Raw genomic sequence first — 26,795 nt, 5'->3', positions numbered from 1 at the left:
AAAAAATACCTAGAAACAAATGACAATGAAAACACGACGACCCAAAACCTATGGGATACAGCAAAAGCAGTTCTAAGAGGGAAGTTTATAGCAATACAATCCTACCTCAAGAAACAAGAAACGTCTCAAATAAACAACCTAACCTTACACCTAAAGCAATTAGAATAAGAAGGAAAAAAAACCCAAAGTTAGCAGAAGGAAAGAAATCATAAAGATCAGATCAGAAATAAATGAAAAAGAAATGAAAGAAACAATAGCAAAGATCAATAAAACTAAAAGCTGGTTCTTTGAGAAGATAAACAAAATGGATAAACCATTAGCCAGACTCATCAAGAAAAAAAGGGAAAAGACTCAAATAAACAGAATTAGAAATGAAAAAGGAGAAGTAACAACTAACACTGCAGAAATACAAAGGATCATGAGAAGTTACTACAAGCAACTCTATGCCAATAAAATGGACAACCTGGAAGAAATGGACAAATTCTTAGAAATGCACAACCTTCTGAGACTGAACCAGGAAGAAGTAGAAAATATAAATAGACCAATCACAAGCACTGAAATTGAAACTGTGATTTAAAATCTTCCAACAAACAAAAGCCGAGGACCAGATGGCTTCACAGGCGAATGCTATCAAACATTTAGAGAAGAGCTAACACCTATCCTTCTCAAACTCTTCCAAAATAAAGCAGAGGGAGGAACACTCCCAAACTCATTCTATGAGGCCACCATCACCCTGATACCAAAACCAGACAAAGATGTCACAAAAAAAGAAAACTATAGGCCAATATCACTGATGAACATAGATGCAAAAATCCTCAACCAAATCCTAGCAGACAGAATCCGACAGCACATTAAAAGGATCATACACCATGATCAAGTGGGGTTTATCCCAAGAATGCAAGGATTCTTCAATGTACGCCAATCAATGTGATACACCATATTAACAAATTGAAGGGTAAAAACCATATGATTATCTCAATAGATGCAGAAAAAGCTTTTGACAAAATTCAACACCGACTTATGATAAAAACTCTCCAGAAAGTAGGCATAGAGGGAACTTATCTCAACATAATAAAGGCCATATATGACAAACCCACAGCCAACATCGTTCTCAATGGTGAAAAACTGAAACCATTTCCACTAAGACCAGGAACAAGACAGGGTTGCTGACTCTCACCACTATTATTCAACATGGTTTTGGAAGTTTTAGCCACAGCAATCAGATAAAAAAACAGAAATAAAAGGAATGCAAATCGGAAAAGAGCAAGTAAAACTCTCACTGTTTGCAGATGACATGATACTATACACAGAGAATCCTAAAGATGCTACCAGAAAACTACTAGAGCTAATCAATGAATTTGGTAAAGTAGCAGGATACAAAATTAATGCACGGAAATCTCTTGCATTCCTATATACTAATGATGAAAAATCTGAAAGATAAATTAAGGAAACACTCACATCTACCATTGCAACAAAAAGAATAAAATACCTAGTAATAAACCTACCTAAGGAGACAAAAGACCTGTATGCAGAAAATTATAAGACACTGATGAAAGAAATTAAACATGATACAAACAGATGGAGAGATATACTATGTTCTTGGATTGGAAGAATCAACATTGTGAAAATGACTCTACTACCCAAAGCAATCTACAGATTCAGTGAAATCCCTCTCAAACTACCACTGGCATTTTCCACAGAACTAGAACAAAAAATTTCACAATTTGTATGGAAACACAAAGACCCCGAATAGCCAAAGCAATCTTGAGAAAGAAAAATGGATCTGGAGGAATCAGGCTCCCTGACTTCAGACTGTAACAAAGCTACAGTAATCAAGACAATATGGTACTGGCACAAAAACAGAAATATAGATCAATGGAACGGGATAGAAACCCCAGAGATAAATCCATACACATATTGTCACCTTATCTTTGATAAAGGAGGCAAGAATATACAATGGAGAAAAGACAGCCTCTTCAATAAATGGTGCTGGGAAAACTGGACAGCTACATGTAAAGGAATGAAATTAGAACACTCCCTAACGCCATACACAAAAATAAACTCAAAATGGATTAAAGACCTAAATGTAAGGCCAGACACTCTAAAACTCTTAGAGGAAAACATAGGCAGAACACTCTATGACATAAATCACAGCAAGATCCTTTTTGACCCACCTCCTAGAGAAATGGAGATAAAAACAAACAAACAAAAAAACAAATGGGACCTAATGAAACTTAAAAGCTTTTGCACAGCAAAGGAAACCATAAACAAGACCAAAAGACAACCCTCAGAGTTAGAGAAAATATTTGCAAATGATGCAACTGACAAAGTATTAATCTCCAAAATATACAAGCAGCTCATGCAGCTCAATATCAAAAAAACAAACAACCCAATCCAAAAATGGGCAGAAGGCCTGAATAGACATTTCTCCAAAGAAGATATACAGATTGCCAACAAACACATGAAAGGATGCTGAACATCACTAATCATTAGAGAAATGCAAATCAAAACTACAGTGCAATATCACCTCACACCAGTCAGAATGGCCATCATCAAAAAATCTAGAAACAATAAATGCTGGAGAGGGTGTGGTGAAAAGGGAACCCTCCTGCACTCTTGGTGGCAATGTAAACTGATACAGTCACTATGGAGAACAGTATGGAGGTTCCTTAAAAAACTAAAAATAGAATTACCCTATGTCCCAGCAATCCCACTACTGGGCATATACCCTGAGAAAACCATAATTCAAAAAGAGTCATATACCACAATGTTCATAGCAGCACTATTTACAACAGCCAGGACATGGAAGCAACCTAAGTGTCCATTGTCAGATGAATGGATAAAGAAGATGTGGCACATATATGCACTGAAATATTAGCCATAAAAAGAAACAAAATTGAGTTATTTGTAGTGAGGTGGATGAACCTAGAGTCTGTCATACAGAGTGAAGTGAGTCAGAAAGAGAAAAACAAATACCGTATGCTAACATATATAGAATCTAAAAAAAAACAAATGGTTCTGAAGAATCTAGGGGCAGGACAGGAATAAAGATGCAGACATAGAGAATGGACTTGAGGACACGGGGAGGGGGAAGAGTCAGCTGGGATGAAGTGAGATTGTGGCATGGACATATATACACTACTAAATGTAAAATAGATAGCTAGTGGGAAGCAGCCACATAGCACAGGGAGATCAGCTTGGTGCTTTGTGACCACCTAGAGGGGTGGGATAGGGAGGTTGGGAGGGAGATGCAATAGGGAGGGGATATGGGGATATATGTATATGTATAGCTGATTCACTTTGTTATACAGCAGAAAGTAACACAACATTGTAAAGTGATTATACTCCAATAAAGATGTTTAAAAAAAATTATATTAGGTATAATCCAGTAAATTTATACACATAACAGATTCCATTTTTCTACACTGTTATAATTGTTGTTAAGTTATGCTTTTGTTTTTGTATTATTTATTGGAAAAATAAATTAGTAGTAGCATCAAAAGTGCTTGGATAGTAAGACAGAAATGTGACTATGACAGACTCTGTCCCAAAGTCTGCTAGTGAAAACAGACACATAAACCATTCTTAAAATTCCAGATTATTTCGTATTTAACCCTCAAAATAACCATATGAGATAAATACTATTTTTCCCCCAGTAAATTAAAGCTAGTCATCCATTTATCTAAGACTTATTCCTTTAAAGAATCGAAGTAACTCTTGTAAGTTTAGTGTTTATAAGGACATGTTCAGCAAATTTAATTGAGGCAAGAATTATACCTTTATGGTGTGCAAGTAATTTGATACGATTTATATGACGTATCTTCATTAAAGCAACTAAATAACTCTATGTCATTCTAAATACTGAGTCATACTTAAAGAGATATAGAACATGTTATTGAAAATTATTTTAAGATATATAAGTAATGAAAAAATAAGGGCACATTTTATTTATTCTTCATTTTTAATCTTAATTTATAGCTCAATACATTTATCTGTTATAATAGCATGATGAACATGAGTATAATTAACATTACTTTCACTAAGCATATTACATAATGGTTTTCAAATACCATATTAATATAAACCAACCTTTTGTCTTTCTATAAATATATTATCTTACTTTATAGAAGCATAACATTATACCCTGGGGGCTTAATAACAATATGCTATAGGAATATTTACAGTTAAAGTGTTTAATTTGCCTCCAGGCATTGCTAGTGCCCTCTTTCTCTGTAGCTCTAACTCTTTGCAGTTGTGTAAGGCAGACCCGGAATGGGAGTTTGAATCTTAGTTGTATAGTAACTTTGGGAAATACAATTAACCTATCTGTGCTTTGACTTTTCTCATCAGACAAATGGAAATACAGTATTTCATAGCTTTGTGGTAGGGATTAAATTAAAGAATATGTTTGATCTAGTAAAACAGTCTGGCATATATGTTCCTGGTAAGTGTTAGCAATTATTATTACCATAAGCATATTTTATATAAAATATCATGAGTAAATTACTAGCTCAAGGTATCAGAGATTAGTGAACCCATCAGAGATCCAATAAAGAGCTACTGAATGAATGAATGAATGAATGAAAGCTCTTACTAATCATACGGACCTAAAATAAGTCGAGAGATATTTATTGAATAACTGTGTGCCGCTGAGCCCTGGAGATAGCATAAAGAACAAGACAGATCTGATCTTTGACATCGTGGTATTTAAAATCTAATAGTGAAAATAAAATGAAATATATACATATGTGTATATATTTTTATATAATATATTACATTTTTGGCATATGACTATTTACCAGTGCTTTGCAGCTTAATTTTTTTCCATCACAAATTATATTTTTAGCACCTCAATTCATTTTATTGAGACTAGAAAGGTAGAAATTGCTTATTTTTAAATAACTGATATCAAGAGGATAATTATTCAATTTGTAATTTACTTTGAATAATAAATGTGTGACATATCAAGAGTAATAACTTATATAGCATCAAGTATATTCCATAATGATGACAACATGATAAGTTCACCATTATTTTATTTCTCATATACATTATAAACATACATTGTATACATTATAAACATTATACATTGTATACATTATAAACCACATCATTATCCCTCCCATCCACCTTTAACTTTTGGAAGGAAGTAAAAAATAAAAATAAAAAAAATAAAAAAAAGCCATAACCATAAGAGCTCACTGCAGACAAAAATGTTTTCTTCTTTAAGTAGTAATTAATGCATCAACACTAATGCTTAGTATTTTCTGAGTGTTGTTTTGAGGGTTTTTCAGATATCATATCATCTTCAATCCTCACAATAACTCTCTTAAGTAGGTATTATAATTACACACATTAATGGATAAAGAAATGGAAATAAAATGAGGCTAAGTAATGTGTCCTCATTCACAATCTGGTGATAGAGGTAGAATTCAAATCTAGCTCCAGAATTTGTATTGTTACCACCTCTATGCCACACTGTCTCTATAATGGAGTTGTTTTATTTTGGATAATCTGAATATAGAGGACATTAGGATTCACTGAGTTTGGATTTAACTCTCCTTTATCTTTTTCATTATTTTATTTAAAGGCCTAAAAATATGTAGAAGAGTAACACGTAATGACGACATATTTCCAACTGTAAAATATGGTAAAGACCCATTTTAAAGATTGTTTAATAATATACATTAGATGGATTTATCTTGCAAGTTTAAGGTTTATTCTTATTAGTCATTAGTTGTTCAATAGCTCTATACAAGTATTAAAGTAAAATCTAAAGTCAAATTAGATCTGTGCTGTCATTTTATAAATTTCATTTTATGATGAAGGCGATTTTTAATTTGAATGGTTTCTGGGTAAAGTAACAGCTCAAGAAAAAATAGTTCAAGGATTTAAACTATCTAGAACACATAATATCACTCTAATGCATGTGATTGTGCAGGTATTGCCTACTGATTATAACCAAGGCACAACTTCAGACTCTTAACACATCTTGGCAGCCTCTAAGCACTGGTCAGAGTTAGTGTGTAAGAAGAAAAGTATTTGTGGGCTCTGTTTCATGAATTTTGTAGAAGACGAGAAGTTGTTCCACATTCTCAGAGTTCGAAAGAGAAAAAATATGTTCATTCTAAATTCTCACGTAGAATTAATTAATTAACACTGAATTAGCCTACTTATAACTGTGGTGGAGAGGGAAAATAGGTTATCTGGATACCTGGGTTCTGGCCCTATTTGTGACTTGAATTTAAGTAATTCACTTAATCTCTAGGACTCAGTTTTTTCTTCTGTTAAAACAAACAAGGGAAGTCCTCATTTCTAGAGTTATATGATGATATGTTCATCATGATATGATGATATAGTTCATGATGATTCTACAAGTATAGCAACAAATACTATTTAATTTCCAAATCAAAATGCCATGTTGTAGAATTTTTCTTATATTAAAAAAGCAAATGTTTTTTTATAAAATTACCATGGTTCTGTTTCCATTTCCATTCTTTCCATGTGGCATTTATGTAGATTATGGAGGGAAGGAGTCAGACTTTTCTCATTAGATTTTTTTTTACTGAATACGGTAAAAAAAAGTCAGTCAGCTTAAAGTCAGTTCTAACCTTTTTATTATTATTATTGTTTTGATAATCCCTTCTAGCACAAAATGATGGAAGACTGTAGGAGTATTTTCAGGTAAATTCTATTCTTAATTTTAATATTTCCTCCTTTAATATATTTTTGTTATTATATTTGAGGAACTTTGCAATTTTGTTGGATGAAATTTTATAGCTTCAGTTCAGATTGCCTTTTCAGATTTTAACTTCAGAATAGTATTTGGCTGCTCAAAACAATAGAAATTTATGTGAACAACAAAATTAAGTAGCATAAAAAGAAAATAAATCACTGTGTTGAAATACTTAAAAGGTTTATCTCTAAAGCTTTTTCTAAATTCAAACAAAAAAACAAAAGTACAAACAAAATAAGCATATAAGAATATTCTGTCTTATTTTCCTGAATGCAGAGAGTTGACTGCTTTCATTTGCAGTTTGATATATTTGGGGATAAAACTTTTTTGATCCTGGAAAAGGAACAAAGATTAGGAGTATATTCTCCTCATGTCAGAATTAAGTTTCCATACCAAAGAATGCTTGGCTGATGTTGCCATCTTTCAATTTGTTCTTTGCCTTTTTTCTTAGTTGAGAAAATAAGATTTCTCCCAGTGGTTTGGAAGACTTTATAATGCGGAAGTGAGGCTCATGAACAATATTTGGAAGGAGAATGCAGTGCAAACCTTTTAGGAAAAGTATCTTACTGAGAAGTGTCTTTTTTTTCTATAACTCAATGTGAAGTGCTTACTAGGCTCTGTGATATGAAGTACACTGAAAAGTTCTTCTGTTCCACAGGTTTTATTCTGTCCAATTTCAGTACTTTATATTCCTCTTATTCACTCTTTACATTTTGTGTAAGTTTGGGGAAGACAGGTACCTTGCTGGTTTGTACCAGCATGAGGCTCTTTATGAAGAGTGGAAGGAGGGAACACTGAAGCCCATGAATGATTATTACAGATGAAATGCAGTAGGATTGCATCATCAAAGAAGTGAGGACTGTAGGATACAAAAGTCTCTATCCTAAATCACACTGCTACATCTCCAGTGACAGATGGAAGGTGACATCAGTGTCTCAGGATCACTGTACTGACATTCCTGAGTTATGTACTTCTCGACTTTCATTATGGTCCCTGAAACTTCATGTCCTTGTAGAGACTGGTTTTTTTCTTTTCTTTTTTTAATTTCATCAGCCTAGCACATAGCAAGGTAATAAGTAAATATTTGATTTATCAATTTGATATGGATATTTTACATGGTTTATAGAGTACACTGTAAAACTGAGGGATGGTTTAAACTTTGCATGTATTTAAATTATCATTTATTCAATTATATTTTAATTGTTTGTTTGCATGTCTGTCTCTTTTACTACAGGCTGAGGTTCTTAAGGACAGGGACCATATGCTATCCTTCTTAGTGTTGTTAACATTTACCACAGTGCCAAGGAAATGGCTGTTGTATGATGAAGGAGGAAAGAGGAAGTTATGAGGGATTCCTTATAGGGCCCTTACTGAATGGGTTGCATAAAAGTGATGATTTGACATCTGTGAGAGCAATTGATGGAAATTAACCAGCTGTAGAGTTTTAGACATTTAAATCACAAATAATAACTAATTTTAGGTAGGAAACAAAAAATGAAATATGGTTTTAAAGGTGGGAGAGAGAAGGAAGTAAGGAAAACAATTATTGAGCACCTACTGTGTACTGGAACTTTACTAAATTATCTCATTTAATGCTTACAGCAACCCCACATAAGGAAGTTATTAACTCCTCCATACATATGTATTATTTGTATGTAACTTGCCTAAGGCCATGTGACTAGTATACATCAAAACCAAAAAGAGAACACACATCTCTAGGCCTTCCAAATTTCTCTACACTACGAGTTTCCCTAATAAAGTACTCTGGAAAGAAGGGGTTTAGTATAAGAAAGTTGCAGACATTTCTCTTTCATACTTTTAATAATTGGAAACTGAGTAACAATGCCTCTCATTTTATAATATTCTGAATATGTGCAAATCAAAAATTTTAGTCTGATTTATATCTAATTGGTATTGATTTTAAATTCTCTGGTTTAAGAAGCCTCATCAGATCACTGCTAACCTGTAAACAAACCTTCACATGTAATAGAGTAGCTCCCTATTTAGAGGAAACTTGAATCCCATAGTAAACTATAGAATCACACTTGCTTTTTTTTTTTTTTTTTTTTTTTTTTTTTTTTTTTTTTTTAATGTCATTTGTACAATTTATTTAATCTTGGTCTATTTTTTTTTATCTGTAAATGAGGATACAAACAGCTGCTTTCCAAGGTTATTGAGGTATTAAGCTGGAGACCTTATGTTGAAAATCCCTAGTACTGCATTTGGCACATAGGAAGTGACTAAAAGTGGATTCTCCTTCCATATTTACAAGTGCTATGGAGACCCCAGCTCTCCATCTGTGAAACAGTGATTCCTTAAGGATCAAACAAAACTGTATAAGACAAACCTTTTGTAAAATGCACCAAACAAATGCAAAATATTTTTATGATTCTAAATATCTAGGCTGGGAGATATATAGGATTCTTCTCCATGAATCAAGTTCTCCTGACATCTCAGCACCCTCCCGAGTGACTTGTTTCGAGGTGTATCATGGCATTTTTAAAAATGTCCTCTTTAAACTCTCCATGACTATGTGTGTGCATTTGGCTTCTTGTCCTGAAATCCCTCTCCATAGTCAGTATCAGGGACGGCAGGGCTGGACTTGCTGATCATTTGTTGGAGGTGGAATAAATCAGAACCTGGGAAATTCTCACTCCTACTTACTTCAGCTGTGGGGGGTTTTTTTGGGTTTTTTTGTCACTTTTAATTATCTTTCCTTTTCCACCCCACCATCCTGGTAACTGAAGACCATAGGCATGCTGACTTTCTTTTTTAATTCTGCAAAATACCAGATCTCTATTCTGGAGAATTTGGCTGACTAGAGGCAATGACCCACTTAGATTTCATTTCCTCATTCTCTTCGAACTCCCCATGACTCTTAGGAGGAAGGAAAAAAACATCCGCCATCCGCACACACGAGAGAGGCAGCAGTGTTCTCTAAAATGACTTGTATAAGTTTGTAGATGAAACGTAAATTACATGGAAGAGTGGAAAGTGCCTGGGCCTGGGTGTTAGTGTCCTGAATTTCACTCCTGTGTTTGCTAAGTCCCTGGTCCTCAGGAGGGCTGGGTTTGAAGGAAGAAAGATGGTGGATTATGGAGATTCAAAATAGGCTGCCTGTGAAGGAGTGCAGTGAATCCGGAGGAGCTCTTCAGAGAGCGATTACGTAGCCAAGTTAGAGTTACATGCTTGGTGTGTGGATCCCATGAACACAGTTTCCTTACATGTTATATGTACTCCACATGTCTTCATTATAGAATGAATGCCAGCCTGCTTTGAAGAAGAGAACCAGAGCCTGAGGCTTCTGCGGTTCTATTACTTTTGTCATTTTGAGCCTTACCCATTTCCATGTATGTAGAAAATGAATTAGTATCAATATAATACTAATTATAAAAGTATAATATTTGCCTTTCATTGATTAGATGTTATGTACTTTTCAGGATATTGTGTATTTGGTATATCTATATAGGGTATTGATTAGGTTTCCGTATATTATCTCATGTACCTGTCAACATTAGTCTATTGCTATATACATTTTATCATCCCCCTTTGCCAATGAAGAAAAGGATGCACAAGGCTGTTATACAAACTATCAAAGGTCACCCATCTAAAGTAGAGACAGAGGATTCAAATTCAGATTTCTCTTATTCCAGAATGTGTGTACTTTCTACAATCAGGAGTAATCAGTGACAAATACACAAGTGTTTACCTTTTTTCCAAAAGGGCCTGTTGTGACAGAAGCAGATGCTGTTGGTGTCCAGCTCCCATCCCGTCACCATCCACCTTCACCTGGTGAAAGGCACTTGCTGTGAACTCCTGTGTCTTTCTGCCACACTTGCTTTTAACGATTTGTAATTCTGGAATTTACTTTGGTTTTTCATATGCAAGTCTTAATCTATGAAAAATTAAGATGTATGTTATAACTTTTTAAAAACATTCACTTATGTCTCACATTCAAAAATACTTAACGCTACTAGTGTGGTGTAGGACTCAGAAAGATCTATATGTTGATATGACCATTCCCAATTTTAACCTTCATAATTTGTGAAAACACTTAGAAAAATTCATGTAAGATGATACATTAAATAAGAAATAAAATGTGAAGAGTAAAGGTTGGAATTTTACATTTTCTAATTAAAGCCAGAAATGTATGTTTTATTAGGAAAACTGGTATAATATAGAAAACATTTTTTTACTGTCCTGAGCAAACAGAAACTAGAATTAGAACAATAGAATTTAACCTTGGGTTAGAATCCTCAGCTGCATAGCACACACTATCACTTGAATCTTAATAGCTCTTTCTTCATAACAGAAATCTCTGTAGATTATTTTGTACATCTAAACAAAAACTGTACTCTGAAATATTAGAAAATTGAATATTATCACATTAGAAAAGGCCTAGGCAAACAGAAAGTGACTTGTTCAGACTTTCAAGGATCTCAGTGGAAAGAGAACCCAAAGATAAACTTGTTAATACCCTTTTTTCCTCTCATTCCTCTGTTATAGCATAGAGAGCACCTTTTCATAGAGAAATAGCCCATGATCAAAGTTAATATTGAAATGATAAAATCATAATTTATATGTATGACCCAATACACAAAAGAGAACCAATTATTGATTATTTCCAGTTTGGGACTAGATATTAGCATAGGTATATTAAAATTGTGTTTGTTCAAAGCCTTCACATTTGGTTTTTCAATCTCTATGATCTCACTTTAAAAGGTCCACCTTCATAAATATGTTTTGCTTAAGATTACTCCCGGTTCTTAGTTGTCTCAACACATAATTAATCATGTAACTTTGTGCACAGGACCTCGAGTGGCTTCCTCTTACCAATGAAATTAGTAGGGGACTCCTCAGAACTCACCTTATTCACCTCTCTCATTATTGTTTATTTTCTATGTTCAATAAGTAATTCTCTTTACTATTCAAAGTACCATACTTCCTGCCTCCAGGCCTTACTCATTTTCTGTTCCTTCTTCCTGAAAAATAATAATTCTATTTTGCTCATGCTTTCTATTTCATAATTTTAAAAAATGCTTTTACAAATGTGATTGTATTTTTGTATCTTCTTGCTACCCGCCCATTCTTTCTTTCAAGATAGACCAGCCTTCACAGACACTCAGTATTCTACCACACTATATGTTGATATACTCCAAGGACAGTTATGCTTTCCCATTTCTGTGCCTTAGCTCACAGTTTTCTGCTGAAATGTACAATGATATCTTTCTCCTTTTATCCTCTCCCTGTTCTCTTCATATGCAGTGCATTTTCTAGGCCAGAAAGAAACACAACTTCCTGTGTAAAAGTTTTTCTGATAAGGGCAGCCATGACAGATTGCTACTCCCTCCTCAAGACTACCTTAGCTTTTACGCTTTGCTTTTAACAGGGACTTGTATGCGTCAACATCTCTTTGTAGATTTCTAATTCCTTGAGGATGGGAGCTATATTATATTTCTCTGCAGTTCAGTATATCTACATTATTCTGTATGTAGTCAGATTAAAAATGCTTGTTAAAATTTGGTGAAAACAAACATGTGACAGAGATATCTTTACCCTGTAACTATCTGGATTGAGAAGTGAGAACCTGGCTGCACAGCCAGCTGGCTATTTTTCAAGACGTTACTGTGCATGCCTTTTTTTTTTTTTTTTAACATCTTTATTGGCGTATAATTGCTTTACAATGGTGTGTTAGTTTTTGCTTTATAACAAAGTGAATCAGTTATACATATACATATGTTCCCATATCTCTTTGCTCTTGCATCTCCCTCCCTCCCACCCTCCCTATCCCACCCCTCTAGGTGCTCACAAAGCACCCAGCTGATCTCCCTGTGCTATGCAGTTGCTTCCCACTAGCTATCTATTTTACGTTTGGTAGTGTATATATGTCCATGCCACTCTCTCACTTTGTCACAGCTTACCCTTCCCCCTCCCCATATCCTCAAGTCCATTCTCTAGTAGGTCTGTGTCTTTATTCCCGTCTTGCCACTAGGTTCTTCATGACCTTTTTTTTTTTCCCCTTAGATTCCATATATATGTGTTAGCATACTGTATTTGTTTTTCTCTTTCTGACTTACTTCACTCTGTATGACAGACTCTAACTCCATCAACCTCACTACAAATAACTCCATTTCGTTTCTTTTTATGGCTGAGTAATATTCCATCGTATATATGTGCCACATCTTCTTTATCCATTCATCCGATGATGGACATTTAGGTTGCTTCCATGTCCTGGCTATTGTAAATAGAGCTGCAATGAACATTTTGGTACATGACTCTTTTTGAATTATGGTTTTCTCAGGGTATATGCCCAGTAGTGGGATTGCTGGGTCGTATGGTAGTTCTATTTTTAGTTTTTTAAGGAACCTCCATACTGTTCTTCATAGTGGCTGTATCAATTTACATTCCCACCAACAGTGCAAGAGTGTTCCCTTTTCTCCACACCCTCTCCAGCATTTATTGTTTCTAGATTTTTTGATGATGGCCATTCTGACCGGTGTGAGATGATAGCTCATTGTAGTTTTGATTTGCATTTCTCTAATGATTAATGATGCTGAGCATTCTTTCATGTGTTTGTTGACAATCTGTATATCTTCTGGCAAAAAAACAGAAACATAGATCAATGGAACAAGATAGAAAGCCCAGAGATAAACCCACGCACATATGCTCACCTTATCTTTGATAAAGGAGGCAAGCATATACAGTGGAGAAAAGACAGCCTCTTCAATAAGTGGTGCTGGGAAAACTGGACAGGTACATGTAAAAGTATGAAATTAGAACACTCCCTAACACCATACACAAAAATAAACTCAAAATGGATTAAAGACCTAAATGTAAGGCCAGACACTGTCAAACTCTTAGAGGAAAATATAGGCAGAACACTCTATGACATAAATCACAGCAAGATCCTTTTTGACCCAGCTCCTAGAGAAATGGAAATAAAAACAAAAATAAACAATGGGCCCTAATGAAACTTAAAAGCTTTTGCACAGCAAATGAAACTTAAAAGCTTTTGCACATCTTCATAAACAAGATGAAAAGACAACCCTCAGAATGGGAGAAAATATTTGCACATGAAGCAACTGACAAAGGATTAATCTCCAAAATTTACAAGCAGCTCATGCAGCTCAATAACAAAAAAATAAACAACCCAATCCAAAAATGGGCAGAAGACCTAAATAGACATTTCTCCAAAGAAGATATACAGATTGTGCATGCCTTTTAATTCACTTTCATTTTCCTGCCTTTCAGATGTCTCATGTCTGCCTGTTGTTTCCTTTAGAGGGCAGAAAAAAGAGCCGCTGAACAGGTTAGGTAACTTCATACTTGTGTGGTAACAGGATGAAATTAGTGGAAATATAAGCATGGGTAATGCTCCATAGTGTTTTAGTCATCTATTTTCCCCTTGCTTCTGTCCTGTCCAGCTCCACAGAATGGAGTGTATATTATTTATCCTTAGAGATATACAAAAAATTTTTAATGAAAGTTAAAACACCACCACCAAAAAAGAGAAAAGAAAAAAAAAAAGCAGAAAAACAGGGCCCTATACACAATTGAAACTATTTTCTATTACGTTAAGGGACAAGTATTACTTAAAAATATATCCCAGCGCACGGTTTTATAGACATTGTTTTTCAAGGCCAGGCTATAACACAGTTATGACCATGGTAATGGTTGGTAACACAGCTCATTCAGTTACCTAAGGAGATTTTTCTGTCTCACCTTCTCTCAAAGGAAGCTGAATGTCCTTACCTGAATGGATTAAAATGTAGCATAGATATGGTTTATGTGCTTGACTGTGCATTAGAATTACCTTGAAAGCTTGTTAAAATATAGACTCTAAGGCCACTCTAAGAGATCCTGTGAGCATGTCTTGTTTGTAGTTTTTAAAATACCCATCTTCCATATGATCCAGATGCAGGCAATTTATGAACCAGCGTTAAGTACTAGATTCCATCTGCATCTGTTTGAGGGAGATTGTGTATTAGTGAATCATCTGAGGACCTTGCCAAATTTATGCTACAAAGCAAGACCAAAACCTTACTTCCTTCACAAAGCTCTACTTTATTCATTCCTTCATTCCTTTTATTTCCCATTCTTCCTAAAAGTAAAGTTAATTAAATAAGGACCATCTGTGTTCAGAAGATCATGTGATTAATGTAACATGGCTCCTGCTATCTATTTGTTCACAGTATACAGGAACCACACAAATTAAAAAATCAAAATTATTACAAAGTCATATGTTCTGGAATAGATAGGTACAAAGTCATTTGGAAGAAACATGATAAAGTAATAAATTCTGTCAAGGTGAACAAGCTCTCACATAACATTGATATTATAAAAAGAATAATAATAGCAAACACTCAAGTAGTACTATAGTTGTAAGTTCTTTTTATATAATAACTCATTTAATCTTCAGAACAATCCTGAGATAGGTACTACCATTATCCCCATGTTAAATGTGAGGAATGAGATGCAAAATGAGGTCATTTACTTGTTGCAGATCTCAGTCTTGAATGGGGGAGCAAGGACCCATATCCAAGCAATCTTGATTCAGAACTTGTTCTCTTAATCAAAAAATATTTACAAAGGAGGCACTATTTTAGCAGATAGTAAAGGGAAGGAAAAATCATTTCACAAAAAGAAAAGAGAGAAAGGGAAATGTGAAAAGAAGATATGGAAATTGTTGGCAGGGCAGCCTTTAAGAGTTTGTCTGAAGGAATGGATATGTAATGAATATAAGTACAGTGACAGTCTATCTCTTTTGTCCCTGCTCTCCTTGCTTGGTTCTCTAGCCAACAAGTTTCATGCATTTGCTCGTCATGAGCTCACTGTGTTTTTTTTGTTTGTTTGTTTTTTAAATTTATTTATTTTAATTAATTTATTATTTTGGCTGTGTTGGGTCTTCATTTGCAGTGCACGGGCTTCTCATTCTGGTGGCTTCTCTTGCTGCGGAGCACGGGCTCTAGAGCACAGGGGCTTCAGTGATGGTGGCGCGTGGGCTCAGTAGTTGTGGCTCATGGGCTCCAGAGCACAGGCTCAGTAGCTGTGGCGCACGGGCTTAGTTGCTCCGCGGCATGTAGGATCTTCTCGGACCAGGGCTTGAACCCATGTCCCCTGCATTGGCAGGCGGATTCTCAACCACTGCGCCACCAGGGAAGCTGGAACCCACTTTGTTATTCTGAACAGGGTATGAATCGCTGATGTAGACCCTCCTGGACACCTTTGGAATTCTACCATGACCGTTAGAGATTGCAACAAAAACTTTTAGAAATACTAATGATTATTAGCAAAGTGAACATCTTATTAGGATAGTTTAATAATGTATATTTGTGAACAACTTAATGTTGACACAAAAGGCTATATTGAATCTTAGATGGCAGGATGTAGTTCCAGGATCAGTATTATTTCATAAAATTCACTATTTGGGAGGTTAAAACAAGAGTCTGCTTATTACGTTTTGGATGACAGGAAGTTGGATGGATTCTTGGATACCATGAGATTAGAATTCAAACGAACTTTGACAAGTTAAAGAAATAATGAATAGGACCAATTCAGTAGTTTGGATTTATAAGATAAACAAAAATATGGAGAGTGACTAACTAAGAGAAATATTTTAGAAAGAAATCTGAGATTCAAGGAGTAGCTAAAGGCCATTTTTGCTTTGTTTATATTAATTCAACAGGTTTATATTTTTGTTTGTAATGAAGAACACCATAATTTGATTATCTATTTGATGACTTATGAAATGCATTTGAAATGTATCTGGGATTACCTTATATCAGCAAATCAGTTTCTAGAAATAAAGTTATACAGATAACTTCATAAGTGCCATTTGTAGCAATCAGCACTACATTTTTTTTTAAAGTTAGGTATTAGGTATAAATAATTTTTGAAATCAATTATATCATTATGCTAAAGAGAATTTGTGAGAGATATAGGTAATTCCATTCTTAAAGAGCAGATTTTAACTTTTAATTTGAACTTTGGACTGCTTGCTTTGCTAGAATTAGTTTGCTTCATGTGCTATCAAATGATTCATGTGATATTTCCAGCAGTGAAATCTGCAACGTATCCTACCCAATGTGGTTACTTAAATAGTTAAGTCCTCTGCAATCAAAGAACTCCCACTGAACTAGTGATTATCTGTACGATATATTCTAATGTACTGAGCAAATGTGTAAAGATCATGTGGATTGATTGTTCATTTTACTTACTTCTTAAAGGGAATGAGTAGAAAAATTACATAGTGTACAATTCATTGTATAAAATCTGCTTTTTGATAAAAGCAGAATGTCTTAGAAGATTGTGGAATTTAGAAATGTAATTTGCATTACATTTTGGAACAGATTTTCTTATTTGGGAAAACATCTTTGAAATCAGAGGCTGAATCTAATTCTCTAAACAAATTTTCATTTACAGGCATTTTAGAATACATTAAAAACTGTGATCATTACGTCTCTTTAAAAATCAACTGAAAAAAAAAGGGAAAAAAACGATATATTGATTAACATGAATGTAACACTAAAGGACTTAACAATTAGTTTAAGTATATCTTCCAGATCGTAATTTTACTTGTCTCAGACTTGAGCACGGCTTTTGTAATAAAGATTACAAACTCTCAATAGATAAATGTTACCTTTGTGGAAATTTAGATCATTTATTTTGGAAAAACATGAAATTTATTATATAATTCTGGCCTATTTAAAAATATTAGGTGATAGAGTTGACTCTTGATAACTAAACTGTCATTTACAATCAAGATATTGATTCATATATGTTCATATCTCTCTGTGTAATTATCTGACTATAAACTAAAAATATTAATGAGAGCTAATACTATAGATTCCAGGATCACCTTGCTTAAGCATTACTGTAGCATGGGTGATACCGTTCATGTCAAGACTCTATGGGCTTTTCTACTAGTGGAGTTGAGAAAACAATTTTGGTAATGGTTTTAAAAAATATAAAATTGATGATTTAATGACCTGCGTATATGGAAATGTAAACCTCAACATTTATTCTTTGAGAAGAGAGAGGTGAAACAGGATAGATTAAAGCTGAATACTACTCAGATCCTTCTTTGAATTTTTTTTTTTTTGAATAGACATTTAAACAATATGGTGACAGCAATATAGTCAGCAATGTGAATTTTGGTGATAATTCCCTTTTTCTCTTTTCTGTCCCCCTAATTATAACCTCCATCTTAAGAAGCTAAATAGTGAGAAGCAAAACTTTATTGAAATGACACAGGATTAGACTATTTGAGTTTCATTTTCCTCAAAAAAATACAGCTAAATGAAGACATGGGAACTTTACTATTCAAATGTCTCTGATCACCTTCAGTGCATAGGTGTCTCAAGACTTCCTTTTTGAGACCTTTAAGATTTTTATGCCACTCACTATATTTTACATCACAATAATACCTACTGATAGAAGGTCAGCTGGATTTTTCCCAATAATAGCAGTAAGTCTATATTTAAAGTTCTTTGTATGTGTCAGGCATTGTTTTAAAAACATTACGTGTATTGACTCTTGTAATGCCTACATTATTATCAGTCAGGTACTGTTAGAATTACAGTGAAGAAAATGAGGCACAGAGAGATTTAAGTAACTTGCCCAAGGACATACAGTAGTAGGAGAAGCCAGTATTCTAAGTTGGAAAGTATGACTCCGTTGTCTGGAATCTTATTCACTGTGCTCTCTGGCTAAAATTATGTGTACGCATCCTATGAAATCAAAGCTTTCTCCAATACTTTGTGAATTCACAGTAATTATTTTTAATGCTCACTTCTGCTCATTTGCAAATATACAGTTGCTTATCCATACCACATCAACCAGTGTCTCTTACTTGATTTCCATAAGGGAAAAGACCCTGTTTATAACAAAAGATTTGTTATGGTAAAGGAAGGGTCTAAACTTAGCTTAGCAAAGCCAAACACTACAAATGTAACATAAACATTCACATTCTCAGAATTTTTTTTTTTAGCTCCTTCACTCCAAGACAATGTCCAGTGCCTGTTTCCCACTACAGTCTCCAGCTTTGTAATATCAATCCTGGTTTTCTTGATCCTTCCCTCTTGGGAGCAAAATGATCCTTCTTGTCTCATGCAAAGCATTCTCTTCCCAAGCTGTTTCCTTCATGGCCTCTGTTGTTGCCTCACCATCAGATGGCATCTTTTACCTCAATCTGTCTAACTTAGCGGTATTTTCCCAGCAAGCACTTCACACCCTTAGAGAACTCTGGGAATAGCAATCAGGAAGATTCAGTTTAAACAACTTTCTCTACCACTTATTAGGTGCTCATTATTTATGAGGCACTGTGTTTTATAACATTGCTTCTCACTCTCCTATTTTTCCCACGAGGTAGGCTTATATCATTTCTCATTTTAGAGATGGAAATTAAGTTCCAAGAAGATTAATTCACTTTTCCAAGGTTTCAAAGAAATCAAGTGCAACAGTGCATGTCCCGCCTCTGATTCCAAAGTTCAGACTCTTTCCAATGGTGTCTTCTCATTTAGGTCATGATTATTTTTAAATTTGTTATTCAACCATAGTATTTTGTAATCAAATGCTTTGCATGCATACAGGTCCTCTTTTCCTCTGAAGGAGATCAACTTGGTAGCTGTTCTTTGAAAGTGGAATGGATGGCCAATTTGCCTGCTAAATTATAATTATAATTGAGCCCTTATAGTTTTTAGTACCATTTTTAAAGTTATAGAAGTGTGACAGAAAGGATGTTTTGTTTTGTTTTGTTTTGTTAGAAATATAGAGCTCAGAAATATAAAAGTAAATATACATGAAAAAGATAATTTAGTTTTGGAATCACTTCCTTTTCTGAATTTCAACAGGAATTATGAATGGGAATACCATCATTTTACCAAGAAATAAACATTGGAACAATATATTGTGAACATAAATATTTATTTTTAATAGCTATATGTAAGTGATAAATATAGTTGGTTATGACCAAAGGTCAAATCAATCTAATGTAACTGGAGAATTTCTGAATATATGAATTTATGGTTGGAGTCAAATGTAAACTCTCCCTAGATAATTAGGAATTGAAGGTTATAACATTTGCCATTGAGAAAATCATTATTCTCTAGATATTCAATAAAGTCTGATACTGATGATTCAGAAACCAGGTATATGTCCACTGTGAAGTATTGATTTTGAACACAAAGAGGGCACATGTGTCATTTGTAAAATGTAACTTTTCGATACTTAGGTTTTGCTTGATCTCTCATTTTTATAGGCATTTATTCCTGATGTTCTTATTTTTTAAAAAAGATCCATGATAGTAAAATAACATTTGTAATATGTCTATAATTTTGTGTATAACAATAAAGTTCCCTTTTGAATAATTAAAAAATCCATAATTTGTAGTTATATTTTAGTGATACATAACAGAGATACCCATTTCCATAAAAGTTTAAATCCTGTTTAAGCCAGTAGATATTCTGAATATTTGTTATTCTTGTACTTCCACTCTAACAATATTTATGGCTATTTAGTTTACAATACCTTTAATCCATAAATTATTTTTTTTCCCTAGACTTTGTCTTCCTAGGTCTTTTATTCTACAATATATTTTCCTTGCTAAGTCAGTTCCTTTCTAATTGAGTTCATCTTAATGTAATTCTATAAATCCTGAAAAACATACTCTCTTTCAAAATTATCAAGCACCAATCATTTTAAGTCAAAACTGGGAGTTATCTGGGTTAAATTTGATACTAACTATTGGGAAGAGTAACTGTCCTGCCCAAGATCTGATTTTCTTCTGTCTTACAATAAATAACTACATGAAATGACCAGTTCTAAAGAACTAAAAATAACTAATCAAGATAGACTATTAAAATTTAGATAGAGCCCCTTAGTAAAAAAAAAAAAAAAATACTAGATGCCTATTAATGATATTGAACATATACCTAATATGTACATTTATAAATGGCAAATATTTAGGAATAGTCTTAGTTTCTTAACTATATATTTTTCTTATTTTTTAGCCTTCTGTTTCTGTTCAGAGAAATAATCTACAAAGCACAGGATATGATGCTAGGGGAATTTTGGTGAATGATTTCTTTTATAAAGTCAATATTTCATAGGATGAGAAGTAATTTTAAATATATTAAAATTGATTTTTATTTTTAAAAATATAAATACTAACAAGATACTCCAAATATAGTACTAGTGCAAAACTCATATTTAAATAAAATAGTTTGATTTACATTTTAGATGTGACATCATAAGCTAACTTTATTATGAAAAATACACTATGAAATTATTTAATCCAGCTCTGATGAGAAATGGACAGTGTGATGTGAATTATAATTTACAGTCACTTGCATCAGGCAGTCCTGAATTCACATAAGGTTCTGTCATTTACTCCTGAGGAGATCTTTACTAAGTTACTTCTCTGCTCCTCAGTTCATTTATCTGTAAATAATAATAGATATTTCCACAAGGCAATTGTGGGAATTATATGAGGAAGTATATACATGGCACATGGCAATTATAATAATACTGAATCTGTAATTTTAACATAATTTTTAAAGATATTTTAAGATTGTCTTAATCAAAGCCCAGATATTTTCTTTTTAAATCATTTTTATGAATACTTTCTAACATGTATTACCAATTTGTTTACTTGGTAAGCAAAATATGTTAAAATACTAAAAATTTTTCTTGACAGAATCATTACCAAGAATATTATTGATTCTTATTTTTTGTGCTCATATGCAGTAACAGAATAGAGAATTCTTAAAAAGAATGAATAATGCCCTTTTTGTTTAAATTATAAGCAGTGCTTTTTTTTTTTTTTTTTTTTTTTGACTATGTGATATAGATTCTAGTCTGAGAGCCTCAGCTAATACCCCCAGCATGTGTTGAAAAGCATGGACATTCACTTACTCAAGGCACATCTGTTAGATTTCTGCTGTCTGTTGGAGAAACACAGGGTGATAAGATTCAGCTTTGTAATCAGGTCTTTCCTTGATGTTCAGATGTCTTCATTCACTCCCTTATTGAAAACTATTAGGAAAACTACTGGAAAACATTCCACAATAAATTGAAATGCATAGTTTTTAAAGCCATTGGGAGTCTGTAATATAAATCATGGTGTTAATTATAATTAATAGTTATAATAATCATTCATGCCTTTGCATAGTGTTGTTTACTTAACTCATCTTGGATATATTATGTTAAACCTAGAAATAAACTGTCTTTAGATGAAAATTAATTAACAAGTATATTTCAGATGTACTCTAGTTTTTATCTCTCTCTCTGTATTTCTCTGTATCTCTGTCTCTGTCTCTTTCTCTGCCTCTCTTTCAAGTATTAGAGGAAGCATCATTGTGCAGTTGATAGAATGAGCTCTGTAAAAAGAAACATCTTTTACTTAAGATTGTAATACACTATATAACCTCAGTGAGGTTGCAAGTTACTTAGTTGTGTAAGCTTGGATTTATTCATACAGGAATAAGAATAATCTTAATAGGACCTACCTCATGGGGAAGTTATGAGAATTATATAAAATATTACATCTAAAGAGCACATAATTCAGTGTATTTGTTTTTCTGTATCCCCTGCATGGAACTCTTCTTGCAGATACTCAAGGCACTTTATGAGAGAGAATTTTCTTAACCCCGTTTTCAATAGCATCCTCCACTTTCCAGCCTACCTTCATTACCTCTCAAATAACCTGGCCATACATTAGGAAAAGAGGTCAATGAATTTGACATCTTTCCTAACCAATTTTCTTTACAGGGTCATTCCTACTGACATAGTTCTCAAGATAAATGTTATTAAAGAGGAACCTCCTTTTCAAAACTTAGACAGAAATGTTGAATGCATACATCAGTGAAACCCTCAGTTCCTGGGAACAGAAACTTCAGTAGTCAATTTGGTATACTTAAGCATGCAATAGTCCTCTAATCTTTGTAAAAAATATTTTTAATTAAAGCAATTGTCATGCTGTAATGTTGTCATTTATCAGCATAATGAATTTAAATTGAAGGCCACTCTTACTGTGAGAATGAACTGATTAACTAGAGGGTCTGCACTGATAATAATTAGTCAGAAAAGTGCAGAAGTGCAAATCAATATCTTGGTGCTGAGACTTTCCTTGGGGAATGTAAACCATAACAAGGCTGTCAAGGCTGCTGATAGATGGGGATGTTTGCTGATTTGTGTTGCTAATTTACTCTCTGATACTTTTAACTAATATACTGAATATATAAGAAATGAAAAAAGATATTTCACTTAATAAACTGTATTGAAGCCTTAATTGGTAAACTAATCACAACATTTTTTTGAGGAGTGGGAGAGGAGTATCAGAATTATTGTAATTTTTTTGTTAATGTTTAACAAATAAGCATCACTTGCTATTTAGTGTTATAATTTCTATGGAAGTAGTTTTATTTCAAATTTTTGCATTTTAAGGAAAGATAATATTATAAAATAGGCAGGACCTGTATTTGACTAACAGAATTATAGTCATTCATATGGACACTCATACATCATGTTTCAGGAATAAATTATGTAGATGAGAACTATCACTTACTGTAATCCTTCCAAGTTTGATAACTTATTATTGAAAGAGTCCATTGCTGATAGAATTTTCAGAACTCTCTTTCCTGAATTATATTCTAAGTTTTTCAAGAAACTAGTCACAGAACTTTGTGCAAAGCACAATTTTTGGACCTCAATACTTAAGAGGTTTCAGTTATCTATTGCTCATGACAAATTACTCCAAACTTTGTGGAGAGGATAGAAATGCTTATAGGATATGTAGGTCATGAATTTGGAAAAGATAAAGCAGGATGACTTGTCTTCGCTCCATGATCTCTGGGGAGTCAGCAGAGGGTGATTGCAAATGGCTGGGGGCTAGAATTATCTGCCCACTGTCCAAGACAGTAGCCACTATTTGTATTTAAATTTACATTAACTAAATATAATTAATAATTTAGTGCTTCAGTCACACTAGCCATATTTCAAATGTTCAATAGCCGCATGTGGCTAGTGACGACCCTGTTGGCCAGTGCATACATATAAAACATTTCCATCATCACAGAATGTTCTCTTGGACAGAACTAATGTAGAAGCATCTTCACTCATATGTCTAACATGTAGCCTGGGATGACTCAAAGGTTGGGAACAGCTGAGATTATTGACTAAAGTGTATAGATGCAAAATTTCTATTTAGGGTTCTTAGAGCATGGAAGCTGAGTTCTGAGAGGGAGCGTCTCAAGTGCATGCATTTGTACCAGACTGAAGCTGCATGGCCTTTTGGGACTTAACATCATAAGTCACATAGGTCATCATGCCTTACTTTACTGGACAAATAATAAGCCCACCAGTAACAAGCCACTAGACTCAAGGTATGGGGAGTCTTCTAAATGGGAGGTGTGTCAGATACTCTGAGGTCATGGTTTAGAACCACCACAGACTAAATCTTTGTATCACATATGGTGCTTTGGAAAACTAGATATTTATAGACATGATGGGAAAGGTCTCAGTGATCAAATAAAGAAGACTTCATTTAAACAAAATTCAACACTTAGGATTTTTATGGTATTTAGTATGCTAGTGTTCAAGGTTAATTTCTAAAATGGCATTGTATGCTGTGGTTACCAACTGCATTTTATCAAGGCATATTTTATTTTTTAATATAAATGTATTTATTTTATTTTTGGCTGCGTTGGGTCTTCATTGCTTCACGCGAGCTTTCTCTAGGTGTGAGTTGTGGTGAGCGGGGGCTACTCTTCATTGCGTTGTGCAGGCTTCTCTTTGCGATGGCCTCTCATTGCGGAGCACGGGCTCTAGGCGCGCAGGCTTCAGTAGTTGTGGCTCGTGGGCTCTAGGGTGCGGGCTCAGTAGTTGTGGCACATGGTCTTAGTTGCTCCACGGGGATGTGGGATCTTCCCGGACCAGGTCTCAAACCTGTGTCCCCTGCATTGGCGGGCAGATTCTAAACCACTGCGCCACCAGGGAAGCCCAAGGCGTATTTTAGTAAATCAGTATTTATTCACATCTAGTAACAAAGTTCTACAAAGGAAAATCTGGAAAATGCTGGACCGAGTTTTCTTCAATTTTTTAAATCCTGTGATTTTATTATATTGCCCTTATTTCCTGAAAAAGCCTATCTTGTACATAAACTTTTGTTATTTGAATCCTATTTTATTAGACTGGATAGAGTAGTGAATTTCTTCTCTTAAGAAAATTATTTTTGCCAAAAGTAAAATTATTTTATTCATTTTTTTCTGAGATCTAATAGGGAATTACAAGTAAATATTGAGAGCTGTTACGTGTTTTAAAAGTGTGAGTTTCTTAGTAAAATCACACTGTAGATAGTTAAAATGACATATTAACATGGGAATTGTACTAAATATAAAGCTATGTAGACAGAATGGCTTCAGTAAGAATATAGTCAAAGGAATTTTAGGCTTAAAGCAATAGGTAAGTGGATATTGCATGAAGAAATCATAAAAGCAGTTTGTCTTTAGAGCAAGGGAATGTAGGTAACTATCATCAATGTCATTTCTATTTGTACAACCAAAAGAAATAATTTGTTACAAATTAAACACATGATAGACTCATGATGAACTCTTCACTATCCCAAAAATGATTGTTCCACTAGTTTTTAAACTTTAAAATTGAAGATCATTTGTTAGGTTCATGCACTATTTGTCAGCATTACTATAATTATAACAAAGTCAAGTTTGGGGTTGATAGTATCATAGCCATATGCAAGATCCTTTTCATATAAACATGTCTATTCTCATATACCTATGGTGTTCAGAGGTAAGAGTGACATGTAATAAGTCATATATTAGATATAAGCAGATAACTTTCTTTTTTTCACACACACACACTGTATTTTATTTTTACAAGAGATAAACTGACACCAAGCATTGTAAATGGATGACCACAACAAAAGCAAGAATGATTGCAATTACCAAACATGAAACACACTCATACTATGTCATAATATTGACATTCAGTCCAGTAATCCTCCACTGTAACAGCTCCTTTACTTTGCAGTGCAAATTGATTTGTATATTTTTTGCCTCTGAGTCCTTGTGGGATTTTTTTTTATTATTATTCAAACAGAAAGTCACAAAAATTATAATCATCCTCATCAGTTCACTCAGTCCCATGTAATTAATTTTTTTTCATCTTGATCTTTTGTTAGCACTTTTATGAATTCATCAGTTTTCCATTAGAGTTCTGAAAATGCTTATTCATTCAGTTCAGCAGTATAGTCAGTTACCAGAAACCTGTACTTGTCAGAGTCTTTTCCATGAATTCCTTGAAGATGAAACCCTTTTATAGGAACATTTTTACAAAAGCATCAAAGTACACCCAGAACTGTCTGTAAACGACAAAAGACTTAAAAATGACCATGGTTAAAGATTTGATGAAAGTTCATAATAATGCAATTGACAAGGAAATTTAGTTATTTCAGAGATATACATTTTAAAGTAATAACTAGAATTATAACTTATAACATTATACCAGAACATATAAGATTTTTAGAAATTTCATGTAATGTCTGAAACATTTATATTAACATATTTCCATACAAATAACCCAAAGAAAGTTTAGTATTAGTTGGTTTTTTTGTTTGTTTGTTTTTTGTTCTTTTATAGTGCAGGTTCTTATTAGTCATCAGTTTTATACACATCAGTGTATACATGTCAATCGCAATCACCCAATTCAGCACACCACCATCCTCACCCCACCGCAGTTTTCCCCCCTTGCTGTCCATACGTTTGTTCTCTACATCTGTGTCTCAACTTCTGCCCTGCAAACCAGTTCATCTGTACCATTTTTCTAGGTTCCACATACATGCATTAATATACGATATTTGTTTTTCTCTTTCTGACTTACTTCACTCTGTATGACAGTCCCTAGGTCCATCCACATCTCTAAAAATGACTCAATTTCATTCTTTTTATGGCTGAGTAATATTCCATTGTATATATGTACCACAACTTCTTTATCCATTCATCTGTCGATGGGCATTTAGGTTGCTTCCATGACCTGGGTATTGTAA

General features: G+C 33.8%; 1 protein-coding gene across 1 annotated transcript in view; it reads left to right on the top strand.

Moving 5' to 3' along the window:
* Positions 1-26,795, top strand: part of NEGR1 (neuronal growth regulator 1) — a 914,829-nt gene that overhangs the window by 40,930 nt on the left and 847,104 nt on the right. The window lies entirely within an intron of this gene.

This window comes from Balaenoptera acutorostrata, chromosome 1 (genome assembly GCF_949987535.1).
Source record: "Balaenoptera acutorostrata chromosome 1, mBalAcu1.1, whole genome shotgun sequence".
Taxonomy (NCBI): domain Eukaryota; kingdom Metazoa; phylum Chordata; class Mammalia; order Artiodactyla; family Balaenopteridae; genus Balaenoptera; species Balaenoptera acutorostrata.
This window is presented reverse-complemented; position numbering and strand designations above follow the sequence as displayed.